The sequence below is a fragment of the Marmota flaviventris genome, chromosome 4, assembly GCF_047511675.1.
Source record: "Marmota flaviventris isolate mMarFla1 chromosome 4, mMarFla1.hap1, whole genome shotgun sequence".
NCBI classification, from domain to species: domain Eukaryota; kingdom Metazoa; phylum Chordata; class Mammalia; order Rodentia; family Sciuridae; genus Marmota; species Marmota flaviventris.
Window position 1 is genome coordinate 124,706,718 of NC_092501.1, and position 16,489 is coordinate 124,723,206.

At 44.0% G+C, this 16,489-nt stretch overlaps 1 long non-coding RNA gene across 6 annotated transcripts in view; it reads right to left on the reverse strand.

Annotated features, from left to right (window-relative positions):
- Positions 1–4,373: 4,373 nt before the first annotated feature.
- LOC114087366 (uncharacterized) overlaps positions 4,374–16,489 on the reverse strand; it is a 63,287-nt gene continuing 51,171 nt past the window's right edge. For 4 of the 6 annotated variants that reach the window (XR_011707380.1, XR_011707383.1, XR_011707378.1 and 1 more), the window contains 3 exons: positions 9,720–9,907; positions 6,269–6,354; positions 4,374–4,833 (listed from right to left, as the gene is read on the reverse strand). This is a non-coding gene — a long non-coding RNA (uncharacterized lncRNA). Of the gene's footprint in view, positions 4,834–6,263; positions 6,355–9,719; positions 9,908–16,489 lie in introns of all 6 variants that reach the window. The other 2 variants (XR_011707382.1, XR_011707379.1) reach the window with 2 other exon arrangements.

The following is a 16,489-nucleotide window of genomic DNA, read 5'->3' on the forward strand; positions in this document are numbered from 1 at the left end:
AGCTCAGGCCTGGGCCACAAACAAGGAAGAACCCTGAAAAGAGACATCATCGCGTTTTCTGTTTGAAGCAGAAAAACCAACGATGCACTGAGTTTTGTGAAGGCCCCACAAGAAGCCCAGGAATGGAGGCTGGGCTCCTGCTAGGGTTTCCCTCACCTCACTGCAGAGCCAGGGAGCTGGAACACAAAGATGGTGCCTGCTTCTCACCAGTACACACGGTAAAACCTCTTCAGCCCAGCATCAGCTTCCCCCAATCCTGCCCAGAAGAAGTGTGGCCCAGCCAGAAGGGGAGCTGAGAGATTCTCTGGGTAGGGCACATAACTGGGATTCTCAGGCCTACAAGGACCAGGAGCCAGCTCAAGTGGGAGGTGTCTGAAATGCAAAGCCGGCTGTATACGCAGCACCACGTTAAAAATGTCAAGAACAAGGCAGGGGAGAAGGCGAGGGGAAGAGTGCCTTCTGGTTTGTGGGAGGTAGGTTATGAAATGTTAGAAGCGCACGTTTGCTTTCATGTGTCTGCTCGTTGCCAGTCCAATTGGCAGCCTTCTGGGACCCAGGAGAACAGATGAGAATGCAGCATCCAGGAGCCTGGTCCCACCCCGGGAACTTCTGACCTCCACCTTCCTGTGCTCTTTGTCCTACTGTGGCACCAAGAGAAATTTAGAGAACGAGTCAGTCCAGGCATGCCCCATGCAAGAGTTCTCAAAGGCACAGCTCCTCCGTCTGAAAGGTGACAAGGAGTTGCAGGGGCTCAGGAGCCCAGGTGGTGCACAGCATGAAAACACCAAGCTTGCTTCAACCGTTTAGAAAGACACTGAGTCCCATTCACCATTCCTTATCCATGCACCCTGCTACAGGGGACTTCCTGGATTTACAGGAGGTAGATTCCTGCATCCCGAAGGACTCTATAATTATTTCTACCAATCCACAGTCTTCCTGGACAATGGCCATAAAGGGACAATGCCCAACAAGGAAAGGCACACATGCCAATCTTAGCAGGAACCTGGCTGTTTTGAAAGCCTACCACCCAAGAGGTGCTTGGGGAGGTAGCAATGGGATCACTGTCTTGGTTTTGGTTCCTAAAATGGTGATCTAGAAGCATGTGTTTCTTGGGGATATGATCCCTGGAAACAGTGAGGGATTCGGGAAGCTAGAAAGAAGAGAGGAAAGACAATAAAGCAGAATCCTGCTGAGAGCAATTGAGGCTCACTCCCAAGGGAGACCCTCTTAAAGACACTGGTGAATACACCTCAAGGGTCCTGTTGGCCTGAAGAAGCTGAGACCTTTTTCCACAAGCTCCAACCTTCACTGGTTAGCAATTGCTCCAGGAATCTTTAACTGGGGTTTCTTCCTGTGGCCCAAGAGCTACAGCTGAGGTGCAGAAGTGTAAGAAGCTACCATGCACCCATGAAGCTGCAGATGACTTGCAAGGGGATCAGCTCCATCTATCCATGACAGCCATAGTGACCATAACAGCTCCTTGCCTGCATGCCTAGGCATGTCTGTGCACATAGCATCTGCCTTTGGGCTCTGCACTTCTCTCACCATGGCCTTATAAATGGTGAGCCCCGGTGGCTCCAAACTTACGGAGCCACACAGCCCTGCCTTATCACACCAGCACATGGAAACAGCCCCTGCAGCCTCCCAGTGCCCGGCTCCTCCACTGTAAGTCCATGCGAGCTCCAGACTTGTGCTCAGCTGGAAGAGTGGGACTTGCTTTAGCTGTTTTGCTTAAGCCCCACTGATGAGCCACATGGGCTAATGGAAAAACTGGGAGAAATGTTAGGAATTTGAGGTTTCTTGTCTCTATCCACCGCCCCCCCCCATAGCTGACCCTAAGAAAATCAACTCAACTTTCTGGGACTTAGCTCCCCCCTTGATAAAACTAGAATAACAACAGCTGCTCTATTTACCTCAAAGAGTTGTAGAAAGATTCAAAGAAGCCAATTCATGTACCCAGAGGCACCTTCACATATAAGGGATGCTTCCTGCAAAGCCTTATCCAGCTCAGCCTTGCCCTAATTACATTGGCCTTAGGCATCTTAAAGCCTCCCTTCTCCTCTCCATTCTGTCCTGGGAGCATACAATGTCCTCTGGGCTAGAAGAAACTAGGCCTTTGTTTGCAGTATTTCCGACAGACCAAGTCTGGGACAAGGCCACTCCTAGAGGCAGATAGGAAGTCCTCCTGGGACAACAGAACGGGGCTTGCTGCCTGAGGGTGTGCTGGCCCCTCTCCCCTCTTCTCTGTTTGCTCTATGTCACACTGCAGATTCCTAAATCACTACACATGGTGGCAGGTGGGATGACACAACCTCTTCCCCAAATTAATAGGGATCGTGGGGGCACCAGCTCTGTGCTTAATATGTGTCAATAAGCCCCATGTGATGTCCACAGAGAAGCAAGCATTGGCTGGAGCTCTACCCAACCGTGCTTGTCAGTGACTAGAGCGACCACAGTGCCCACAGGTTGAAAAAAAAATCATCTGTTCTCCCCTAGAATTCAAGGTTTATCGCACAATCTGACCCTGGGGGGTGCTCAAGACTGTAATGATGGTAACAGTGCCCATTGCAATATTCACGTGGGCCCAGCGGAGGCCCTTGGAGAGTGATGATTGGGGGAGGGGTGCTAAGCTCTTCTACATGGGCTCAGCAAGAAAAGTTCTTATCACCATCCAGTTAAATACAATGACTCTGGGACAGGAACAGTAGTAGGTGGGGGAGCGGCCTGAGGGAGCGGCCTGAGGGAGATGCTGAACAGTTCCCAGAATAAATTCCCACGTTATCCCAAAGAACTCTAATGCAGAGAAGCCACTGCTCCCTTGGTCCTTTTTAAGCCAAATACTATCCTCCTGCGGAACAGAGTTGTTCTTGGCACTTGGAAGTCAATGCGAGGAGGGAACCAAACACGATGCCTGGGAAAGGAATCCACACGAAATCTGGAGGCTGGTACATGGTGAGAAACAACAAAGAGAAATGGATCAGTGGCAGGAACAAAGATTAACTGTACCAGAGGAGGTGGCACTTTGGCTCTTAAAATAGGGATGAGTGGAAGCTGGAAGTGGGGGTGGGTCAGTCAGCTGCGGAGATATGTGTGTCCTTCACCTCTGCTCTGAGCTGGTGTGGTGGCCTTAGGATGGGCTTCTAGAAGCTGAGGCCCCAGCCCAGCCCTGTTGTCTCCTTCCATGAATCCCAAAATGACACCCTGTCTGAATCAGCAAGACTTCATCTTGGGGTGCAAAAGCTCTCCCCTTGTGAAGGGCCAGAACAGAAAGGACTGGACTCCTCTCTCTACCTTTCATTACTCTGAAACTGCCTCTAGGGGACTTTAGCAATTTTGACAAATGGCAGAATTTGGAAGAAATTCTTCACTGGCCAAGGGGCGCTGATGATTGGGCACAAACGCATTGCCACTGTTCTTTGTACGGTGAAACTACTCCAGAATACAGGCTGAAATGTCAGGTTCCTTTTCACTCTTCAAATCTAAACCCCTAGTGCAAGCGCCTCAATTTACAGCACTTGCATGAAGAAGACAGAGTTCTCTGCCGTGGCAGGAACAGAGTCATTACCCACACCATATGTTCCAGCCAAAGGCATCATGGTGACCACATTAGTCATCAGCCCGAGAGGGCTACACTTGCCCAACTCTGAAATCCTTGACTCACAGAAGACTCATCCATACTAACCCACTATTTACGCAACACCTTTCTCCTGGTGGCCCAGAGCAGTTTACGAGCTGCTGCCTCATCTCTCATGAAAAGGTGTGGAAAGAGGAAGGGCAGACATAATCATCTGCATTTTATATAGGGAAACTGAGGCTCAGCCAGGCCCTGAAGTGAAATGTACAGACATTCATGAGTCAGACACGGCCCATGGAAGAGCTAACCTGAGATCTCCTGAATCCCAGGTGGACTATTCTCTAGTCCTTCAATTCTATGTAGTTGTTCTGACACAGCCATTTTGATACACAGGTGAGACCAAATGCACACTCAATGTATTTGTGTGTGTGTGTGTGTGTGTGTGTGTGTGAGAGAGAGAGAGAGAGAGAAAGAGAGAGACTGGTTTTCTGCCTCATTCTGTATCTAGCTCTTGGCTTGCCTGTGAATTTGACCCATTCTTTTGACTTTAGGGGCCTCCCAACCCTCGTGTAGCCCCAACTCACTCCCAGTTCTGACATCACCTGTTCCTGACGCTTTATTCTTGATCATTGCCTGGCTTCTGATGGTTCTCCACTTTGAGCCTCTACAACCCTTTCTTTCATGTATCTGCAAACCATACACCCTTGATGCCTGGACATGGGGTTTGACAATGGGTGAAAGATCAGGGATGGGTGAAACTCACAGATGGGTTTTTTAAATATCCATGTTACTAAATCAGTTTTTTAAAAGCTGAACATTTATTGGCTAAGTTTTGGGGACAAATCAAAATATCCACATGTCAAAATAGCTGCAGTAAAGTGGCTCTATTAAAATAGCTTCCTCCAAAGGACAGAGAGTTGAGACGTCACCTGCTTATGGCACCTGACTTGGGTCCTCTTTGGTGTGGCCTTGCCTTCTCTTCTGTTGTATTCTGGTGTGGGCTCATCAGAAGAGATGCTAGCACCAGAGCTGCTTTTTTTCCTCCTGCTGTTTCAAGCAAGGACCATGTAGGTGTCACAGATGACACTCATGCTGAAGCTGAACAGGATGCTAGTGGTATAGCCACGTGCTTCCCCCTCCCCGTGAGGCAGCCCAGCTGACAGGTCTCTTCCCCAACTTTCTTCCTACCCCCATCTAGCCACGAGCTCCTGTTGGGTCAGAAATGCAGTTCTTTGATGGTGCCAGACAGCCAGATGATGCTGGAAAGAAGAAAGAAAAAGCAAAATCAGATTTCTATATTAAGCTCAAGGCTTGTTTATAAAAATAAATAGCCACAGCCTAGCAACGTGCTCAGAGCTCAGCTTCCCTCTGTGATGAAACCTCTGTGGCTGGAGCCCAGGATGACACAGCCTTCAGAGGGCCCCACCCTTGGCCCCTCCTCGTGCGTAGTACTCATCTAGAGAGCACTGACAGTGGCCTTTGAGGACCTGGCTCTTCATTGGAGGCCAATGAAAGTCCAGAGTTTTTCAAACTTAATGGGGCCCCTTGAACCCCTACAGACTCTTAGCAGTAACTAACACCCTGAATCCTTGAGCTTCTATATTGAGACAGAAGCCCCTCCTTGAGACCATGCCTTCACCACTGAATGCCTAGTACCCAGCTTAGCACATGGCACACACTGGGCACTCAATAACTATGTGAGGGAAGACTGGATGGAAGTGTGAATGAATGAATGAATGAATGAATGATCAATGAATGAACAATGAGCACTGTCAATGCTCCCCAAACTCACCACCAAATGGGGTGAGCTCCAGAATCCAAAAAGTGATACTCTTTTCCTAATTATGGCATGTACCTAAAAAGGCAGTGTCCCCTGGGCATGTTTAAATCTGAGCCCAAAGCTTGGGTGAGCACCCACAAGAAGTTAGAAAGAACGGGCTCTTATTGCCCAGGGATAGGTGGCGTGGCTTTCACAATGGGGAGGACAGAGAGCATGGGATATACAACTATGAGTAACAGTTGTTAGTGTTCCTGAACCTCCTCTTGTTCTTTAGACAGCAGCATCTCAATATAAGGCATTGCTAAATAAACACTCTAGGAAAAAATAACATACATGCTTTTGATCTTAGTCCTGTTGGGACACAAGAAGGAGAGCCTACAATGTCCTTGGAGTTTCAACAGGTCAAATAATCTGAAATGGGCCATAGTATGGAAGATTTAATCCTGCCACCAGTCCTACCAAGTTATGAAATGATTATGTCATGTTGGGTAATCCTGAGACAGCACAGAATATGTGACCATTCTGAATCCTATTAGGATCCTAGCGAGGTTAGAGGGAATAGTATGACTCCACCTTGACTACTAGGAACGATTGCTTCTCTGAGGTTCTATGTGTTCCCTTGTAACCACAAAGTGGTCAAGAACATCTCATTAAAGTTATAAATCACCATCTGGGAGCAGAGTCCCTTGGTTTAACATCAAAAAGATCAGAGAAATTGGTCTTCAGAAAACTGTCTTCAGGCATCCTTGTCCTGGCCAGAAACAATAAAACTACAGACATGTCAGTGAGAAGATGCTTGTTGATTAAATTCAAATGGCCTAAAATATAGTACAATCTATTTTTGGAATAATGTGTATGGGACAAAAACTCTAAACAGCAGTAAAAACAAATGATACAATATCAACCAGCCTTACAACATCACACAGCAGGGAAGTGTGAGTCCTTAAAGACGCCTTGATCACCTCCATCCCACAGCCTTCCAGAACACCAAAGTCTGGCACTGAAACATTTAGAAAGAGACCTGATTAGAACCTTGCCCCAGCAGATAGTCAGCACCCAGACTGGAGAGGCTACCTCCAAATCTATAATAAATCTCTTTGGTAAGACCCTTTTAGAGGCCAACCATGAAGTCCACAACTGTAGGCCTCTGCTCCAAGCTGGTGAGGGCATGGTGTATTATGTGGGTCCTTGACACCTCCTCTCCAGGGTTCCTACTTCTGACATGGCTGCTCAGTGGTAAGATCTCACTGACCTCTATTCTGTTTAGAAGTTACAGAAATCCATAGACGCAGAGTCCAAGGCTTGGCTCTGTGACCTTAACTGTGATCTTACTTGGAAAACCAGTTCACCTATCTGTAACATGAGAACAGTAGAAACTCTGAATTCTGTCTCTCGAGATTGTGTCAAGATCAAAAGCAGCAATAGTATGTTCAAGGGCTTCTCAGTCTGTAAGTCTGTGTGATGATATTTTGCAAATTATAAAGGTATGTATGCAGTAGAAGTTGACATACGATGTGAGGAGTAAGACTTCTTTTGCTGCAGACTTTTAAAGGCTTTCTAGTCTCTTTGGTCTTATAGGGTTTGTTATCCTGGTCATTATATATATATATATATATATATATATATATATATATATATATATATATATACATACATATATATATATATATATATATATATATATATATATATATATATATTTTTTTTGGCAAAGACTCCTGGCTAATTCCTTGGTTTGACATGCCAAAACTTTCAAACATTTATTGATAGTATTTCTATAATTGTCTTCTCTTATACTTCCTCAAAAAGGGCTAGAATTCTAGAATGCATGAGAACTTCAAACTCACACAGCCCCCCAGTTCTCTTGGCAGATGGAGGCACAGAGACAAGAAATGTTAAGCACTTGCCCAAGGTCACCTGCTGAGTTTCACTCTCCCTGTGTCCTCTCTTCCCCTTATAGCCTGGCAGTGTTTGTTCTCTAGGCCACAGTTCAAATTCTACTCTTCTGGATCTGCGATATTCATCTTCTGCTAGACATCAAAGCTCCAGGTCCTCAGGTCTTTGGACTCTAAGGACTAGACCAGCAGCCCCCAGCTTCTCAGCCTTTGGTCTCAGACTGAATTATATATCAGCCTCCTGATTCTCCAGCTTGCAGACAGCTTACTGTGTGATGTCTCAGCCTTTATAATTGCACAAGCCAATTCCCATAATGATTCCTTCATAGATCTATATATTTATATATCAGTCAATTGGTTGATCAATCCATCTGTTGGTAGGTAGGTAAATGGATGGATGGATGGATGGATGGATGGATGGATAGATGGATAATACCCTATTGGTTTTCTTTGTCTGGACAACCCTGACTAATTCAGATTTGGGTGCTTTCTCCCTCTATAATAACCATATTTCCCCACTTTTGAATAGTAACCATTGCTTAAGCTAGGTATGTTATTTAGGATGTAGCAGATAGGGAACAGGAAGATAGTAGACGATTGAGGGCAAATTGCTGTTAAAGAAGAGCAGGTGCCCCAAGTGATCAAGATGCCTCAATTTAGTAGATTATAACATTGAAACTTGCTTTTTATTTTTGAAAAATAAATACATAACTACTTAATTTTTTGTAGTTATTTCTATTAATTTGCATTCTTTGAGAAATGACAGATTTCATTCAGTTGCAGCTTGAATGCACCTAGGGAAAGTTGTTGTCAACTTGTTTTCAAAGAATATGCTAAGAAGGAAACAAGGATTCTTTGAGTGACACAGTTCTTTCACCAGCCACTCACCTCCCATTATTTTTATCTAATAAAAACACTGAGGTAATTTTATGTGAAACCTTCCCCCTTACCATCCCCACACTTCTACCTATAGGAAGAAGAGTCATTCTGCTTGTGACAATCCTGCTGTGCTAAGCCTAGGGTGACCAACTATCCTGACTTGCTCAGGAGGCAGGAATTCAAGTGCCAAACCCCCTGAGACAAATTGGACACCCTAGTAGGCCCCATGACCTGTCCACAGGGATTTTTCCAAACAAATCATGATTGGATGAATCAAAACCAAAATAGTACAAGATTGCTCTGTGAAATTGGAGGACAGGAAGAGAACTGGAATGGATAAATGAATGGAGGGTGGTAGTTTTGTCTTTAATGAAAACATTCATGAATAAGGTGGGAAAATCCAGGGAAAGGATATCCTATTATCAGATCAGCAGAAAAGCTACAGTACAGGATTCATGGGAAGATGTAGATCCCATTCATGAAAAAAAAAAAAAAGGAAAGCTTTATGGGAAGTTGGGGCAGTCTGTATTACATAAGAAACATAAGCACAGTAGTGTTTCCCAACTATTTTAACTCCATCACACACACACACACACACACACACACACACACACACACACACCTGCAACACGGATTAAACTAAAGGGAGAAGCTACTTATGGCCAGAAAACCACCCAGTCTCCTGAGGACTGAGAGGGTCAACTCTCAGTTCAGTGACCACATACCCCACTATGTGATTGGTTGAGAATCTTTGAACTACAGCATTGCAGCACTCTGACCTGAATTCACACATCTGAAATCATGTTCCACGTTATCTCTTGGTTTCTGATAAAACGAACAAAGCCTAGGAACCAATATTGCAAAATGTCTTCAAAGGGCATCCCCCAAAACTGGTATGGAATCCTGACTACATTTCTACTTCCTTGGTCCAGGTTTACCTCCACATATGCACAGATTTGCAGGTTGAGCAATGACTTAATGATTTTGATCATGGCAGAAATAATCTGGGCTGGGACTGTGGCTCAATGGCAGAGTGCTTGTCTCACATGTGTGGAGCACTGGGTTCGATCCTCAGGACCACATAAATAAATAAAATAAAGGTATTGTGTCCATCTACAACTAAAAATTTTTTTAAAAGGAAATAATTCTTGACTACACATGCAATTAATTATTGACCTGAAATGGAATTTTAAACAAAAATTTTAAAAGATATTGCTAACAATTTAAAGTTTCAGAAATTTCCCATTAAAAATTTTAGCTACACTGGGTCATGGATGGGACATGGATGGTATGTTGGCTGTCAAGCTTCAAATCTCACCCCTGTTACTTACAAGTCATAGTATTCATGAACTTAACCTCTCAGAAGCTTGGCTTCTCATCTTCGAAGACAGTGTTAAACTAGCAGTATTTATTTTTGTTAAATAAATACTGTTAAATAAGACTGTTAAACTAGCAGTATTTATTTTTGTGTACACACACACACACACACACACACAAAAATACTTTGACACAGTGACTAGTCCATAATAGTTATTTAATAAATGGCAATGGCTGCCTACCCCTTACACAGATAGCTTCACTGTTTGCTTACCTTCATGGTCCCGTGAACATAACTGCTGATCCAAATTGTTCAACTTAATGATTTGGACCATTGTGATATGACAACCACTAGGTAATGGCTTACATCCTTTCCTGAGTTGAGTGGCACCCATCTGTAGCAGGACACAGGTCCCTACTTCCAGAGCTTCTCCCTTGTCCTGCTGAAGCTTTTCAGGAAACCTGAAACAGGGCAAAGGACACTGAGCCTCCAATTTTCTAATTAGAAGTTTCTAGACAGAAGAACCATGGAACATGGTTCCCCTGTTGCTTAAGAGTGAGTGCCTTATCCACTTTCTAGAATCAAGCCTTCCCTGTTGCTTTGCTGACTCTGTCCTCCCACGGGGTATAGAGAGATAATCTTTTGTATAATTCAGACAGCAAGTCAATCAACCAGAAGACACACAACTTAGCAAAATAAGGGTAGTTGCCCCACAGAAGGTTGTTTGCAATAAACCAATTTCTGCTGCCAAGCAACCCCAATGATGCCTCTTCCATAATTACAGCCAGATAGAACCCTTGCTTATCTACAGGGGATTAAGGGGATGCTCTCGTGAGTCAGAAGACACCAGAGAAAGTTTTCCTCAGGCTTAGGTGAGTGTTAACTATTGCAAAAGGAGCAAAACAGGGAGGCAAACCCAGGTTGTGTTGTGATGCACATAGTATTTATTCATGCTTTGGTTGTGACACTTGTTTGGGAACCAGCTGTAAAGAGCTGGATTGTTCATTCATCGCTGAGTGGATGGAGTCACGGTGTGGGAGACTGTCTCCCCGGCTCTCTCCAGAAGACTAGTAATTAAGTTGTGGTTAGATCTTACACAGAACTGAGGAGGTACAGTGGAATTCCCTGAAAGCGAGAAAGAGCTTTTGAGGCAGATTAGATGTCGCAACTGTCCAATCCCACAGCATAGTCATTATGTTAAGGAGATGAGGTGAACTGTCAGCCAGCCAATGAGAACAGCTGGAGAGTGGGGCCATTTCCGGTCACCCTTGTCTCCTGACTCTGTCTGCAGAGGTGGGGCAGGGTGAAGCCAACCCCACAGTTCCACTCACCAATTGAACACCCTGGACTGAGCCTCCCATTGCTGAAACATGGAAAATCCTTTGGCATAATTTCCTAAACCTCTAAATATATATTTCCCATAGTAAATAAACGTGGCTATTTCTACCAAGCCACTATGAGACATTAAAGAGCAACCTTTGGAGAGTGGAAGGGGGGTTCCCAGAACATTTAATGTCTTTATTCAAACTTTTCATCACTATCCTTTGAATGCTAAAAAGGGTTGAATTTAAAATGTTGACCTATATTTAAATCAAACTCCTAAGTTGCTGAAGCTAAAACTGCAAGAAGTGTGAAGGCAAAACTGTAAGAAGTAGGAAGTGTTGCTGTTGTGACAATGTTTTGGTCACCTTTGGCCCTTTGCTCTCTCCTCTTGCTCCTGTGTCCCAAAACATCAAGATCCACGGTGTCTCGTGTCAAATCTGCCAGTGTCTCTCCCTAGTGCATTCACTGTCTTGCTCTCATCTTCACTTCCTTGTGTCTGAACCATGAACTAGACTCTCAAGTAGGATGAGAACATTGAGAAGCTTTAAAACACAAGGTAAGTGCCTCCCCAGCTCCACCACGTTCTCCTCCTGCTACAGGGAGAGAGAAATCCCTCAAACCCATGAGACAGACTGCATCATATAATTTGTGTTGGTGTCAAAGTCATTGTCCAGGAAACCACTTTGCCTCAAGGTTTCCATCCCTAAAAGCAAAGCACATGCCTGTTCTCTGCTCAGGATTGGGCGAAGAAGATATTGGCAAAGGTTTCCTGAGAGCTCCTAGCAGATGTGGAGGGGTCTGAGCGCTGTGTGTGTGTCCATTGTGAGAAAGAACCATTTGAACTTGGTAAGCCAACAAGGAAAACGTGGAAATGCCCTCTGTCTGGGACAATGAAAGAAATCGCCTCCATTCTGGCAAAAACTGTGTGGTGGGATCTGCAGAACAAGGGAGCAATGACCAGCAAATGAAAGTCTCAAGCAATGGTGCCTGCCCCCAAACCCTGAAGCCAAGGAGTCCTCATAGGGAGCTGAGCATTATGGGAAAGTCAGAAATTCAAAAGAGCTTTCCCACGCATCCCCGCTTTGGGAATGTTCTGTCTTGAAAAATATATTAGTTACAGGGGTGTATACAATATTCAATCCAGTATTTTGTATGCCTAATGTAGTTAGTGTATGTAAATTTTATCTTAATTTAATTATCTTTTTCTCCATCTAATCCCATTCTAATCAATGTGTTCCCTGCTGTGCTCATGAGCAGTTACACTCCAATTACCAATTCTTATAACAGTTCTCATATTTATACTCAATAAGATTAATGTATGCAAATATGGATATTCATTACATCATAATCACAGATACAGCCAGATTCAAACTGACTTTATCTGTCAATCTCTAGTAACTCTTCTCTCTGCACATTTATAATGCATGAATAATTACTCAAATGCCAAATGTCTTCGAAATTACCAAAAATAAAATCAAATTGTGTGCATCAGATTTTCAGCGTTAAATACATTTTACTATTTTCAGATTTATTAAAAAATTGGTAAAGCATTATTGAAATGTGCCAGCTCTAGCATAATATTGGTTTGCCCAAATAATCCCATATTCTTACTAAACCTAATAAGAGAGTTTATGATGTATATGATTTAGACTTTGAGAAGAATACTGAATTTATGAATTAATTGTTTTGCAGTTGTGGCATAAAAATTGAATATCTCTGGACCCAGACTTTATGCCTTATTAAGAACAGTGTCTGAAAGTACCCAAAAGCTGAGTCCTTTACTTAAGAAATAACAGGCTTTTGTAATTCACACATACCTGTGAAATCCAAGTTTGTGCGTCCTCTTCCTAAGAGTAAACTCAAATAAGCAAAGAATTAACATATTTGAAAATAGGCGGTAAATATAATCCAATTGATTGATTTGTCACCGGTTCAATATTCTTGCCAATATTAGTTCAGGCTGATCTTTAAAGATGGTGAGGTGTAATCACCATACCATCTTCCTCATCATGATTATAGCTTGAGTCCTTGAGATTTGCATACAGGATGTTTATTGATGATTGCTCCAGAGAATGAAACTCCTAGGAGTGGCAGCAATGGTCTAACCCACTCAGGAACCAGACTTTGTATTTTTACATCAACTCAGCTTTAACGTGAGCAGCCTTGGAAAAGGGAACCATTGAAGCCAGGAGAATGAATGTCTCAGACCAGAAGGGGAGTTTATTGTTGAACCCCAACATTTGCTACTATCTTCCTCATACTGACTGGGTCTTTACTCAATGCCTGGTCATTTGCCAAGTTCTTTTTTTTTTAATACTGAAGATTGAACTCAGGGGCACTCAATCACTGAGCCTTATTCCCAGCCCTACTTTGTATTTCATTTAGAGACAGGGTCTGAGTTGCTTAGCACCTTGCCTTTGCTGAGGTTGGCTTTGAACTTGCGGTCTTCCTGCCTCAGCCTCCCAAGTCCCTGGGAATACAGATGTGTGTCACCCGCACCCAGCTGCCAAGTTCTTTACACACATTTTCAAATTCTTGCTGGAATATTATGAGGAAAGAATATTTTTACACCCCCGCAACCATCCCCACTTTTAACTGTTTTCTTTTGCTTTTAAGAGAAGGAAAAGTTTACTTGAGGTTCACAGTTTCCAAGGTCTCAATCCACATATGGTCAGCTCCATTGTTCTGGGCCCAAAGTGACCCAGAACATCAAGGCAGACGAAGAAAGCAACACAGGACATGGAACTAGGAAGGAGGGCGGGGGAGGGAGGGAGAGAGAGGGAGGGAGAGAGGGAGAACGCAAAACCCCTATTTTAAAGTAGGGAAAACTGAGGCTTGGGAAAGCTAAGTACTACTTTGTAGTACAATCTGTATTCAGACCCAAACTACATATCTTTGTAAAGCCCTTGCACTTGGCCACTGCACTATTGCAAGGAAAACCCTGCAGGAGAAAAACAGAGGCTACTGTTGTGTATTTTAGCTCACAGTTGGGGGCCTCGCATTGTGACACAGCATAGCGGGGAAGCAGAAGGGGAATGGGGGTGCATGCCAGAAGTGGAAAGGCCAGGGTTACCTTGCTCTATGACAAACTGCGCAAGTCCCAGGAAACCTAACTCACTCCTGAGAGATGTGATCCATTCTCAAGAGACCTGACTCAGACTCTCAAGAAAGACAATCTGTTCTCAAGGTGGTGCCCCCATGACCTTACCGGTCCGCCACCTCCCAACACTGTGTTATACCAGGAATCAAATTTCAGCATGAGTTTTGGTGGGGGCAAAACACACACAAAGCCTAGTGGTGACTTTTCTGTCTTCTGGCAGAGCAGCAGGTGTTGGGCAGATTACACAATGACAGCACGTAATAAACACTCTAAGAACCGTGGCTACCATTAATATTCCTCCTCCTTGAGAGCAGACACCATGCCTGCTCACCTGGACCTTTTCTGGCACATTGAAGAGGAAACCCTAGATGCCTGATAAACATTTGTTGATGTAATAAAAACCTTAGTTAGGCCTGGGGTTGTGGCTCAGGGGTAGAGCACTTGCTTATAGGTGTGAGGCACTGGGTTCGATCCTCAGCACCACATTTAAAAAAACAAAATAAAAAAACCCACAACAACTCAGTTACACTACTTGGTAAACATGGTGGGTCAGCCAGTAGAAGGGGCGGGGGCAGGAGAAGAGGGTGGCCCGGGTTTACCTGCAATATTCCCGAGACAGACCCATAAAACCAACCCCAGCCTCCGTAAGAAGCAAGCGCTAAGCCTCTGCTTGTATAGGCTGGTGTGCCCAATGTGGCTCGAATAACAGGGAAGAATCAAACCTGCTGGCAGAAGACTCTCAAAGCCAATAACTGAGAGGAACTGGGACTGGCAGAGACAGTCCTGTGGACAGAACTCCGATTCACAATGTCATCCTCCCTTTTGTGTATTTGACTGTGGCTTATGGAATGAGCATGAATTTTGGGTCAGACATACCAGTATTCAAATTCTTCTTCTTTAAGCAAAAGCTATGGGGTGGAGGTTAAGGGCAGAATCTTTCAGGCAAGACTTCCTGGACTCTCATCCCAGCTTTCCTACTTCCTGGCTGTGACACTTTGGGTGTATTATGTAACCTCTCTGTGCCTCAATTTTCTCATCTGCAGAGATAATAATTTCTGTTCCACAGGGCTCTTATGAGGATTAACAAGTTAAAAATAGCAAAGTTCTTAGAACAAAGCTTGGCATATAGTAAGTACTATATATAGGTTTACTGAATCATTCTGAATCTTAATTTTCTTATTAGAGAAAATACGTAAAATCTCTTGGTACAATATTTCACACATGAAACACTGTCCATAATTGTTGTTATTATTATTTTCTATTATTGTTACTTCTCTGGTAAGTGAAAGATACTTTTAGGGGGTAATAGAGACCTTCCTGTGGATACTTCTGGTCTCTACTGGCAATTTTGGAAGAACAGGAGCTATTTCTGGGTGGCTATCTCCTAGCCACTTCCCTTGTACCTTGCCTTTTCAGAAACCCTTTTTTGCAGACCCAAACATTCCAATGTGTTCCCATTTCTCTAGCGGACATGCGGAGGAGGGGTGCATTAGTTTCCTCAGACCTCCGTGGCAAAGTCCCGCCAACTTGCTGGTTTGAAATAGCAGAAATGTTTTATTTCACAGTTCTGGACACAGATGTCTGAAATCAAGGTGCTGCAGCACCACACTCCCTCTGGATGCACTAAGGAGCATCTTTGCTTATCTCTTTCAGTTTCTGGTGGCTCAGACATTGTTTGACTTTGGGTAGCATAACTCCAGTCTCCATTTTTGTCTTAACTTGGCCTTTTCTTTCCCTCTATGTGTCTCTGTCCCAAATCTCCCTCTGCCTTTTTCTCATAAGAACACCTGTCACTAGATTTAGAATCCACTGTATTAGAAAAGAGGAATGAAGGGAAGGGAGGGGGAAGGGAAGAGGAAGGACAGTAGAATTAATCTGACATAACTTTCCTATCCTTGTATTTGAATACGCAACCAGGTTCACTCTGCATTATGTACAACCAAAAGAATTAGATCCTAATTAGAATAAAGTATACTTCATGTGTTTATAATATGCCAAAATACACTCTACCATCATGTATATCTAAAAAGAACAAATAATTTAAAAAAAAAATCCACTGTAAATTCTGGATACTCCTACTTCAAGATTCTTAGCTTAGTTGCACCTGTAAAGATGCTATTTCCAAAAAGGATGACATAGGTAGCAGATAATAATACATAGTGGAACCATTCAGAGTCAAATATTCAACTTGCTTTAAGGGATAATGGGACCCTCCCTAATGGGGTGTATACCTTTACCTATGCCTCCTTTGCCTTGAATACTTGTTCCAGTCTTGTCTATGCTCCTGAGATGGGATGGTCAGACTCCAAGGGACAGCAAGACTTCATGACCAATAAATCTGTTTCTTTGCAGGTTCCACTCGGGCCCACATCTGCACCTGCTTCCAGCCTCAGGACTTGCTGTGGGCAGCATGTTGGACACTTGACCTTATACTCCTCTGAATTCTTATTTTGCTTGGCTCTCCCAGTAGCCTTGCCAGCAGCCAGGAGAATTGGATGTCACCCTGGAGCCTGGCTGGCAGTGTCAGCTTGCCTTGCCTGGCTCTTTACCACTGTTGCTTTGGGCACACATCAAGTTTCACAATGGAGCCAAAACAGGAGACCCTGGTAAGCTGGAAGCA